This window comes from Macaca nemestrina, chromosome 9, assembly GCF_043159975.1.
Source record: "Macaca nemestrina isolate mMacNem1 chromosome 9, mMacNem.hap1, whole genome shotgun sequence".
Classification (NCBI taxonomy): Eukaryota; Metazoa; Chordata; class Mammalia; order Primates; family Cercopithecidae; genus Macaca; species Macaca nemestrina.
The window spans coordinates 140,947,451-140,959,862 of record NC_092133.1 but is presented as its reverse complement, the minus strand read 5'-3'; positions in this window follow the sequence as shown (position 1 = coordinate 140,959,862).

Below are 12,412 nucleotides of genomic sequence, written 5' to 3'. Positions count from 1 at the left end.
TATTTGAGGGCGTGTATGGAGTGCATAGATGCGTTTGCGTGTATAGTATCGGGTGAAGGGGTGGCATGTGTGGAGTAAGCATGCACACGTGTGTGCTGTGTGTGGGGTTTCTGCCTGGTCCTCCCCTGAGCCTGCCCCTGGGCCCTGCTGTCCTGGCAGCTTTACAGTTTGGTGTGTCTTTGATTCCGGAAGATTCTGGAACCCGACTCCGAAGCTGTGATCGCAAACTTGCAGCCCTCGGAGGACGCTGGCCCGTGGAGCCGGCACGAGGATCTCTGGGCTGGCCTCTCCCTGGGCTGGGCTGGGCTGGGCTGGGCCCCTCTGTCCACAGCAGAGCGTGTCCGATGATTGAGCTGTGCGGGTCTGTGGCTCCCCAGCCTCGAGTCAGCCCTCGGTTCTGGTCCCGCCTCTGTTTTTCTTGCTGAGGGGCTCCGGGAAGTGGTGCCTGGGATGACGTTTTCACCCTGGGGTTGCTTCGCCTGCTGCCCAGGTGCTGGCTGCCTGAGCCCTGCTGCCGTCCTGGGTGGACGGGGCTGGCGCGGGGACATCCCTGAGCACCTGCGGGAAGAGGCAGGTTTAGGAAGTGCCAGAGGTGAGTGGCTTCCTCCCAGACTTGATTTTCTGGAAAGTTCTGGGCCTCATATTTTTCCCTAAGGGAAGTTAGGAACTGAGTTTCTCTTCAGGGGAACGTCTTTGCAGCGTCTGTTGTTAGAATGTTCTCCAGGTGTGGAATACCCGGGGCCGTGTGTGTTTGGGAACATCCGTGTCCTGAGCCAATTCAGTAGGGAATGGAGAGAGGCCTCCCTCCTGTCAGCTTGGCCTCTGTTTCCGGCTTGCGAGTTGTGGGGGTTGGCGGCTGCTGGTATCCCAGGGAGAGGGAAACACTGGGTGGCGTGGGATGGGAACGTTCGCTCTGACAAGGTCAGTGGGAAAGCGTCTAAGCAAACGTCGCTGTTCTCCGGGCTCCTCGGGGTCGAGCTTGTTTTGTGGTGTTGAGGGAAAAAGCTACCCTTGTTCCTGTTCCTCACCATTTGCATGGTGTCCAGGGCTTGTTCCGCCGGAGAGGTGATGCGCGTGAATGGGGGTCAGGTCGCAGGCTCCGAGGTTATTTGGAATCTGTCAACGGACTTCCTAAACACACCGGTGCTTGGTAAAGAGATGTTCCTGATTGGCTAAAACATCTCAACAGGACGTGATAGCTGGTGGTGGTTTAAAGACTACCACAATTTTCCTGGTACTTTTTAAATGCCTGTTGAATAGGGGAGGATTCACATAGTTTTCTTTTCCCGTCTGCGTACTTGATACTTTGTTTATTTGTGTTTTTATGTGGGTGTGCAGTTAACAGGATTTCGAAGCAGTCTCAGCCCTGGGGAGACTTCAGGGCAGCCTCAGTCAGCGCTGAAGGGAGGCAGGGATTTGGGGGCTACCTCCTCCACAGGACGCGGACACCAAGGGCCAGAGGTCAGCAATCTCAGTGAGGTGACACAGACGGGCACACCCAGCACCCTGGCCCCTGTGCCTCTCCTTCACGTTTGTCTCTGCTCCAAGCTGCTCTCCTGGGTCATCACGGGTGATCTCTAGGCGCGTGCTTGGTTCTTGCAGAAGTGGTGTCTGGCTGTGGTCAGTGGGGGCTCTCGGGACTTCCATGTTTTTGGCTCCCGTCAATATTGGGCAGTGTGGTGTATGTTTGTTTTGGAGTGGTAGATCCGGGTGGATTTTGGCTTTGCCAACTCATTTAATACGTGTTTCTCCTGTTTCTGTATCGGGTGTTCTCTGGTTAGAAAGGGGGATGACGGTGGTGGAACGGCTTCTGGCTGTTGAGCCCCTGCTGAGAGCTGTTTGGCGTGCACAGATCCGTTTCGGCACAATCTCTATGAGCAGCCCTGGGCAGTGCAGAAAGCGAGGCCCAGGTGAGGCTGTCGGACACAGGAGCGCCCCGACCTGTGTGCTTTCAGCCTCTGAGCCGCCCCTCTCCTGACTGCTTACCAAGCTGTATCGATACTGAAATCTGAGCATTGAAAAGTCACCAGGGGAATGCCATTTCCAGGGATCTTACTGTGAGCCTTCTGTTAAAGGTTCCATGTCGAGTAATGAATTGCCTTTGAATGCAGGTACCAAACAGGCTCCCTGGGATAACTCATTCCATAGACACTTTTTAAAATAATGTTCCCAACTAGCTATCCTTTACATTCTTTCTACTTAAGAGGTGCTCTGCTCTCCTGTGCGCTTTAGTGATATGCCGTGTTTGCTTTGCGTGCACTTGGGTTTTCAGAAGAAAACCGTGTTTGCAGGTACACTTGGAGTACAACATTCTTCTTCCTATTAGTGTAGATGCTCCATGAGAGGAGATATGCTCATGCATTTCTGTGTGTTTTGTGGGGAATAAAAGTAGTCGCCGGCTCTAGCAAACCTAGAAGATGCCCAAAAGGTGATACACGTGAAAATACGCGGCCACTGCCATAAATCGCCTTGTATGATGTGTGGCAAAGTGCTGTGTGTGTGCTGTCTATGGAGAAAATGAGTCTTCCCTCTTTTCCCAAGAGGTAACAGTTGAATAGACTTCAGAAGTTGCCTTATTTGCAAATGGTACCCTCCTTCCATTGTTTTGAGACGTCGTCATAGGAACTCACACATGTAATTGTTTTCTCAGTTAGAACCTCCAGGTTTTGTCATAGTCCCTTTGTGTCATTACAGCGTCTGGTTCCACTTTATTTAAAGCAGGAAGAGGCCAGCCACGTGGCCTCGCTGGTGCTTCCCAAGCACAGGGTGTCTCATAAGGGGCGTGAGCACTTGGTTGGGAGACGTGCTGTTCTTCCTGATAGAAACCCCATGGTGCCATTCGCTAGTCCCCTGCGGTGTTTGTTCCACCCTAAATGCACCCAGTTTCTGTTGGTTTTTAGTTGGTTTGTATTTTCCGAGACAGGGTCTTGCTCTGTCACCCAGGCTGGCATGCGGTGGCGTGATCCCTGGCTCAGGCGATCCTCCCACCTCAGTCACCCGAGCAGCTGGGACCTCGGGCGCGCACCAGCATGCCTGGCTAATTTTCTTTTCTTTGTTGCAGGGATGGGGTCTTGTTGTGTTGCCCAGGTGTGGCTCTGTTTTCTGTTGAGTGTACAGTGGGTTTTTATGGGGAACCTCTGTATTTGGGTCGGGGGTGTGGCATCCTGGTCAGGAAATGGCCCTCAGGCTTCCTTCCTGCCCAGCAGGGTCACGAGTGGTGTCTCCACCTGGGCTGGTGTGTGTGCTGGCCAGTAGGGCTTAGTCCTGGACTGCAGACTGGTACTGGTCCATGGTCTGTTAGGAACCGGGGTCATAGCCGGAGGGGAGTGGCGGGCGAAGTAGGCATGACCGCCTGAGCTCTGCCTCCTCTTGGATCAGCGGCAGCATTTAGATTCTCCTAGGCGCTGGGACCCTCTCGTAAGCCGCGTGTTCTCCTAGGCGCTGGGACCCTATTGTAAACGGCATGTGAGGGATCTCGGAGGTGCTCCTTATGAGGATCCAATGCCTGACCTGAGGTGGAACAGTTGCATTTCAAAACCACCCCTCAGAAAAATGGTCTTCCACGATACCCATCCCTGGTGCCAAGAAGGCTGGGGTCCTTCACCTACATCTGGAGGGGGATGTACCGTGTCAGACTCACTGTGGTCGACGGGCTGAAGGCCAGGTTTCGTGAGGTCACGTGTCGGCTTGTAGGACTTTCTCTGGCAGAGGTGCGAGTGACTTCTGTTCACCGTGAGAGGCTCCATGTCGGGGGCTTCATGGCCTGGGGGATGGCAGCCTGTTTGAACTGATCGAGCAATCTCACGCTACCCGTACTTTCTGAAACACCCGTGAGTGACTTTTCACACGTTCTTTGAAGCGGCGTCCTGCCCGTGCTCCTTGGTAATGAGCGAATGCTTTGGTTGACCCCTCATCCCCTTTCTTTGGGGTGTGTTCCGGTCTCGGTTCTCACGCGTTCTGCTTCTACGGGAATTTCTGAAGCTGCTGAGTGTAGAAAGCACTGAGGAGGCTGTGCTCCCACCCCCGTGAGCCTTCCAGGCATCGTCCTCTCCCCTCAGCGAGGCGACGTCCATGGCACACCGAGGAGGCTGTGCTCCTGTCCCCCGTAAGCCTTCCAGGCGTCGTCCTCCTCCCCTCCAGGGGGACAGGAGGAACCTTTCAAACCCTTCTTAAACTTGTTTCCATGTCTTTGTTTTAACAACTTTCTTTGCATCTTCTCCCTTATCCAGAAGTGAGGGTGAACGCTGAGTTATTCACAGGAGTCAAGAAACCACACACAGCCCAAAGTGACATTTGTTTCCCCGAAATGATTTGTGTGTGTGTGTGTTCACCTTAAAATGCAGCTCAGTAAAACAGGTGTGTTTTGAGGAATGACTTTAAGTTACCCTGGTAAAAATGTGACAGTTAAATTTCATCCAGTCTCTGCAGGTGTCCACAACCCCCTTCAGTGGTTGCGTGTGAGTTTATGTGACTTGGGTTTTTGTTTTTGTTTTTGTTTTTGTTTTAATTTTTGAAGAAAGAAAATCTGTTGTTGCTGAGGACTTCAGAGGGTGTGCTGGGATTGTGTGGGGCGGACATCGGGGGCTTCAGTGTGTGGCCGCCTTGAAAGACGTTCAAATTCAGGCTGAGCGTCCCTACTCCAAAATGCTCTGAAAGGTGAAACATTCCGAGCTCTCCCTCATGACACTGGCAGGAAATGCTCTTCGGAGCACTTTGGATTTCAGGCTGGGGATGCTCAACCCGAGGCAGTCTGGGCTCGCTGGACTGGTTTTTGTAGGAGCCACAGAAGGGAAGGAGGGTCAAAGTGGCCACGCCTGGCTCCTGAGAAGGGCGGAGCAGAGGGAGGTGGGCGCGGAGGGCAGCAGCGGAGTCCCCAGCGTCCGGGGCTCCTGTCCCTGGTGGAGTTGAGAGCCTCCTCTAGTGGTGGCCTCTGCCCTGTCAGCAGCCACTGAGGCCTGGAGAGGAGGGAGCCTGGGAGCTGGGGGCTGAGGGAGGAGGAAGGACAGGCCTGCTTCTGGAGAGAGCTGGCGTCAGCCTGTGCTAGCCTCGTGTGCGACTCCTGCGTCCGGGGTGCACGGCCGTGCCTCGTGGCGCAGCGGTTCCCGGGGTGCGCAGCACTCTTGTCTGCAGTAACGGCTTTGTCTCCAACCCTTGGAGAGGCAAGTTACCTTTTCCCCCCTCCCCCCCAGTGAAAAGAGGTAGAGAAATCTTACAGAAATGCATTTGCTGGAATGTCTATTTTCCGATAAATCTGCAAGTATCTCCTAGTGAGTCTCGTGTGTAGAGTAAGGACAGTTCATGCATATCTTAAAGCAGGTACATCTAGCAACGCAGAGCATCCCGGTGCTAGGATGGAGTTTCCCACTAACTCTGGGAGTGGAATCTGTAGAGCCTCGGGTGCTTGCACCATGAGGTTAGCGAGGGTGCAGGTGCACCCACAGCCCTGCCTGTGCCGCGTCCCTCCTGCTATAGAGCGTCTGCCGGGGCCTGCGTGGGTCGCCTGAGCGTTGCTGTTCCCTTTTTCACATGAGCCTTTTTATCGAACACTAGGATAAACTTGGCCTCACATCCTTTGTGGGGAGAGAGAAAAGTATATCTGGGACGTCTTTAATTACATGTTGGAAAATAGATTTGGGCAAAATATTTCTGCATATGCGTGCTCGGTGGGCGTGGGGTTCCCTGCCGCACCCTGAGGCACGTTCGCACGCACGTTGTGATTTAATCTTGGGTCTATGGCAACAAAACTGTAGAAGTTGGCTATGACTTACTTTCTCAAATCTAGAAATAAACATACAATTGGAATCATCATCTATTGGACTTCTTTGTAAAACCTGAGGTGAGCTTATCATTTTTGCTTGGTATGTTAACAGTTTCAAACTGAAATTTCACAATGAGGAATTGTGACCATTTTGTTTTCGTATCAACATATTGCTTCGCCAAGTTTCTTCTCACTAATAGTTATCCTTTCTCTGAATGCGGCGTCATTGTTATAGAATTAAGGAAAAGGTTGGTTGGGCACGCTGGCTTATGCCTGTAATCGCAGCACTTTGTGAGGCCAAGGCAGGAGGATCACTTGAGGCCAAGGAGTTCAAGACCAGCCTGGACAACAGAGCAAGACACCCCATCTCTCTAACAAGAGAAAAATTAGCTGAGTATGGTGGTGCGTGCCTGTGGTCCCTGCTACTCTGGGGTCCGAGGTGGGAAGAACACTTAAGGCTAGGGTGAGCTGTGATTGCTCCACTGTACTCCAGTCTTGGTGACAGAGCCAAGACCCTGTCTCAGAAAGAAAAATGTTAAAAAAAAAAAAAAAAAAAAATCCAGAAATGTCATTTTCTTCTTTAATCATCCCAAAAGAGAAATCGGTTTTTTCTAAGCGTGTAAAGGGTGACTGTTATAAGATTCTTTCCTTGCCTTGTTTCTCCTTTTCAAATATTTACAGTATTCTGTCCACATCGTGTCTCATCATCTCGTTACAAAGGTGTCTTCGAGGTTAGTGGTGGTTCTGTGTTGCACCTTGGAGAACAGCCGGCATGAAACCTCTTACCACCACCGTGCGCATTGTAGTCCCAATTAAAATCCTCTCCAGAGACGCCTGTGCTGCTTATGAAAGCAGAACTTTGGTTGTGCTAAAATGTGCATTCAGCGCATGGTTTTAAGTTCATATCTGAGATGATGCTGTAGAATTCATTAATCATATGGGATCAGTAATGATGGCAGGTAATTCTGGCTGATGTCACTTAGAGGATATTTTTCACTTCAAGTTACAACTTCCTTCGTGATAGTCATTTTGGGATTCATTTAAATATGTGCTTTATTTCACAGCTCAGATTTTCATTAGACATTTCATAACATAGGATTTTGAAAGCAGATTTGGCAAAATCTTTCTAGCAAAATGTCTGACGTCAGAAGGAACAGCACTCAGAATTACTGGTAACTGTGGACCATTTTAAGGCTGATGATAGAAGTCACTTGAACGGTCAGGGCTGCTTTGTGAGGCGGATGGGGTTTTTGAACCCTGACCCTCCTGACACGCCAGCCCTGGCCCTGGCCCTGGCCCTGGCCTTCTCTCCTCTCCACTGGGAGATGAGAAGGTGCCAGCATCCACCTCACAGGCCATCGTGAGAACCCGGGACTCAGGGTTTGTGTTCCTCTTGCAGGTGGCGCCGCAGATGTGGGGGCCTGACGATATATACACACTGCAGGCTGCCAGTGTCGGGGTAATCCAGTTTTCGTCAAAAGGTGGGATTTGCTTTGCTCCCCTGCGGACCAGGCGCGGTGCTGCTGTTGCAGCAGGTGTGTGCATCCTCTTGGGTGGTCCTCAGGTGGACAAGGAGTCACCGATTCCGATTCCCAGGGTGAGATGTGAGCGGGGACCATGGACCTCATGTGTTCAGAGGGGAGAAGTAGTAACAAAGCTTCCCTTGTAATTCCAGGACCGTCTATCCCAGGAATGCCAAACCCCACTGGCTTTCACCCGACGCTGTCGTAGGTGACGCCGTATGGAAATGAGGACCCATGTGCCGCTTACCTGAGCCCCCAGTACCCGTCTCCCTCGAGGGCCGTGGCCGAGCCCTCCTGATTTCGCTGGGTTGCCAGCCTGGGGATCTGTAAGCCCAGCGACGCCTGCGGTCTCGGCCCCCCTCCCCGTGGGGACAGGAGGTGGCTTCCGGAGGCTGGTGATGAATGCCTGAATGAAGCCGACTTGTGACTGCAGTTCTGTCTAAGGGCCTCCCCGGGTGTTAGATGTCAGTAAATGACACCTGTGTGTGTGGATCTCATGTGATGAGAGAAAGAGTGGGGGGGAAACCAAAGCTTGTGGAGTCTGCAGGTTCTGGACTTGGGGATGTGTGCACCTGTGTACTTGGTGAGGGGTGTGAGGTCTGGAATGAGTGTGCACGTGTGTCACGTTTGTGCGTGTGTGGTGAGTGTATTTAGCAGGTGTGTGTGGAGTGAGCATGTTCATGCGTGTGTCGTGTATATTGGAGGGTGTGTGGAGTGTGTACACGCATCACATTTGGTGAGTGTATTTGAGGGCGTGTATGGAGTGCATAGATGCGTTTGCGTGTATAGTATCGGGTGAAGGGGTGGCATGTGTGGAGTAAGCATGCACACGTGTGTGCTGTGTGTGGGGTTTCTGCCTGGTCCTCCCCTGAGCCTGCCCCTGGGCCCTGCTGTCCTGGCAGCTTTACAGTTTGGTGTGTCTTTGATTCCGGAAGATTCTGGAACCCGACTCCGAAGCTGTGATCGCAAACTTGCAGCCCTCGGAGGACGCTGGCCCGTGGAAGCCGGCACGAGGATCTCTGGGCTGGCCTCTCCCTGGGCTGGGCTGGGCTGGGCCCCTCTGTCCACAGCAGAGCGTGTCCGATGATTGAGCTGTGCGGGTCTGTGGCTCCCCAGCCTCGAGTCAGCCCTCGGTTCTGGTCCCGCCTCTGTTTTTCTTGCTGAGGGGCTCCGGGAAGTGGTGCCTGGGATGACGTTTTCACCCTGGGGTTGCTTCGCCTGCTGCCCAGGTGCTGGCTGCCTGAGCCCTGCTGCCGTCCTGGGTGGACGGGGCTGGCGCGGGGACATCCCTGAGCACCTGCGGGAAGAGGCAGGTTTAGGAAGTGCCAGAGGTGAGTGGCTTCCTCCCAGACTTGATTTTCTGGGAAGTTCTGGGCCTCATATTTTTCCCTAAGGGAAGTTAGGAACTGAGTTTCTCTTCAGGGGAACGTCTTTGCAGCGTCTGTTGTTAGAATGTTCTCCAGGTGTGGAATACCCGGGGCCGTGTGTGTTTGGGAACATCCGTGTCCTGAGCCAATTCAGTAGGGAATGGAGAGAGGCCTCCCTCCTGTCAGCTTGGCCTCTGTTTCCGGCTTGCGAGTTGTGGGGGTTGGCGGCTGCTGGTATCCCAGGGAGAGGGAAACACTGGGTGGCGTGGGATGGGAACGTTCGCTCTGACAAGGTCAGTGGGAAAGCGTCTAAGCAAACGTCGCTGTTCTCCGGGCTCCTCGGGGTCGAGCTTGTTTTGTGGTGTTGAGGGAAAAAGCTACCCTTGTTCCTGTTCCTCACCATTTGCATGGTGTCCAGGGCTTGTTCCGCCGGAGAGGTGATGCGCGTGAATGGGGGTCAGGTCGCAGGCTCCGAGGTTATTTGGAATCTGTCAACGGACTTCCTAAACACACCGGTGCTTGGTAAAGAGATGTTCCTGATTGGCTAAAACATCTCAACAGGACGTGATAGCTGGTGGTGGTTTAAAGACTACCACAATTTTCCTGGTACTTTTTAAATGCCTGTTGAATAGGGGAGGATTCACATAGTTTTCTTTTCCCGTCTGCGTACTTGATACTTTGTTTATTTGTGTTTTTATGTGGGTGTGCAGTTAACAGGATTTCGAAGCAGTCTCAGCCCTGGGGAGACTTCAGGGCAGCCTCAGTCAGCGCTGAAGGGAGGCAGGGATTTGGGGGCTACCTCCTCCACAGGACGCGGACACCAAGGGCCAGAGGTCAGCAATCTCAGTGAGGTGACACAGACGGGCACACCCAGCACCCTGGCCCCTGTGCCTCTCCTTCACGTTTGTCTCTGCTCCAAGCTGCTCTCCTGGGTCATCACGGGTGATCTCTAGGCGCGTGCTTGGTTCTTGCAGAAGTGGTGTCTGGCTGTGGTCAGTGGGGGCTCTCGGGACTTCCATGTTTTTGGCTCCCGTCAATATTGGGCAGTGTGGTGTATGTTTGTTTTGGAGTGGTAGATCCGGGTGGATTTTGGCTTTGCCAACTCATTTAATACGTGTTTCTCCTGTTTCTGTATCGGGTGTTCTCTGGTTAGAAAGGGGGATGACGGTGGTGGAACGGCTTCTGGCTGTTGAGCCCCTGCTGAGAGCTGTTTGGCGTGCACAGATCCGTTTCGGCACAATCTCTATGAGCAGCCCTGGGCAGTGCAGAAAGCGAGGCCCAGGTGAGGCTGTCGGACACAGGAGCGCCCCGACCTGTGTGCTTTCAGCCTCTGAGCCGCCCCTCTCCTGACTGCTTACCAAGCTGTATCGATACTGAAATCTGAGCATTGAAAAGTCACCAGGGGAATGCCATTTCCAGGGATCTTACTGTGAGCCTTCTGTTAAAGGTTCCATGTCGAGTAATGAATTGCCTTTGAATGCAGGTACCAAACAGGCTCCCTGGGATAACTCATTCCATAGACACTTTTTAAAATAATGTTCCCAACTAGCTATCCTTTACATTCTTTCTACTTAAGAGGTGCTCTGCTCTCCTGTGCGCTTTAGTGATATGCCGTGTTTGCTTTGCGTGCACTTGGGTTTTCAGAAGAAAACCGTGTTTGCAGGTACACTTGGAGTACAACATTCTTCTTCCTATTAGTGTAGATGCTCCATGAGAGGAGATATGCTCATGCATTTCTGTGTGTTTTGTGGGGAATAAAAGTAGTCGCCGGCTCTAGCAAACCTAGAAGATGCCCAAAAGGTGATACACGTGAAAATACGCGGCCACTGCCATAAATCGCCTTGTATGATGTGTGGCAAAGTGCTGTGTGTGTGCTGTCTATGGAGAAAATGAGTCTTCCCTCTTTTCCCAAGAGGTAACAGTTGAATAGACTTCAGAAGTTGCCTTATTTGCAAATGGTACCCTCCTTCCATTGTTTTGAGACGTCGTCATAGGAACTCACACATGTAATTGTTTTCTCAGTTAGAACCTCCAGGTTTTGTCATAGTCCCTTTGTGTCATTACAGCGTCTGGTTCCACTTTATTTAAAGCAGGAAGAGGCCAGCCACGTGGCCTCGCTGGTGCTTCCCAAGCACAGGGTGTCTCATAAGGGGCGTGAGCACTTGGTTGGGAGACGTGCTGTTCTTCCTGATAGAAACCCCATGGTGCCATTCGCTAGTCCCCTGCGGTGTTTGTTCCACCCTAAATGCACCCAGTTTCTGTTGGTTTTTAGTTGGTTTGTATTTTCCGAGACAGGGTCTTGCTCTGTCACCCAGGCTGGCATGCGGTGGCGTGATCCCTGGCTCAGGCGATCCTCCCACCTCAGTCACCCGAGCAGCTGGGACCTCGGGCGCGCACCAGCATGCCTGGCTAATTTTCTTTTCTTTGTTGCAGGGATGGGGTCTTGTTGTGTTGCCCAGGTGTGGCTCTGTTTTCTGTTGAGTGTACAGTGGGTTTTTATGGGGAACCTCTGTATTTGGGTCGGGGATGTGGCATCCTGGTCAGGAAATGGCCCTCAGGCTTCCTTCCTGCCCAGCAGGGTCACGAGTGGTGTCTCCACCTGGGCTGGTGTGTGTGCTGGCCAGTAGGGCTTAGTCCTGGACTGCAGACTGGTACTGGTCCATGGTCTGTTAGGAACCGGGGTCATAGCCGGAGGGGAGTGGCGGGCGAAGTAGGCATGACCGCCTGAGCTCTGCCTCCTCTTGGATCAGCGGCAGCATTTAGATTCTCCTAGGCGCTGGGACCCTCTCGTAAGCCGCGTGTTCTCCTAGGCGCTGGGACCCTATTGTAAACGGCATGTGAGGGATCTCGGAGGTGCTCCTTATGAGGATCCAATGCCTGACCTGAGGTGGAACAGTTGCATTTCAAAACCACCCCTCAGAAAAATGGTCTTCCACGATACCCATCCCTGGTGCCAAGAAGGCTGGGGTCCTTCACCTACATCTGGAGGGGGATGTACCGTGTCAGACTCACTGTGGTCGACGGGCTGAAGGCCAGGTTTCGTGAGGTCACGTGTCGGCTTGTAGGACTTTCTCTGGCAGAGGTGCGAGTGACTTCTGTTCACCGTGAGAGGCTCCATGTCGGGGGCTTCATGGCCTGGGGGATGGCAGCCTGTTTGAACTGATCGAGCAATCTCACGCTACCCGTACTTTCTGAAACACCCGTGAGTGACTTTTCACACGTTCTTTGAAGCGGCGTCCTGCCCGTGCTCCTTGGTAATGAGCGAATGCTTTGGTTGACCCCTCATCCCCTTTCTTTGGGGTGTGTTCCGGTCTCGGTTCTCACGCGTTCTGCTTCTACGGGAATTTCTGAAGCTGCTGAGTGTAGAAAGCACTGAGGAGGCTGTGCTCCCACCCCCGTGAGCCTTCCAGGCATCGTCCTCTCCCCTCAGCGAGGCGACGTCCATGGCACACCGAGGAGGCTGTGCTCCTGTCCCCCGTAAGCCTTCCAGGCGTCGTCCTCCTCCCCTCCAGGGGGACAGGAGGAACCTTTCAAACCCTTCTTAAACTTGTTTCCATGTCTTTGTTTTAACAACTTTCTTTGCATCTTCTCCCTTATCCAGAAGTGAGGGTGAACGCTGAGTTATTCACAGGAGTCAAGAAACCACACACAGCCCAAAGTGACATTTGTTTCCCCGAAATGATTTGTGTGTGTGTGTGTTCACCTTAAAATGCAGCTCAGTAAAACAGGTGTGTTTTGAGGAATGACTTTAAGTTACCCTGGTA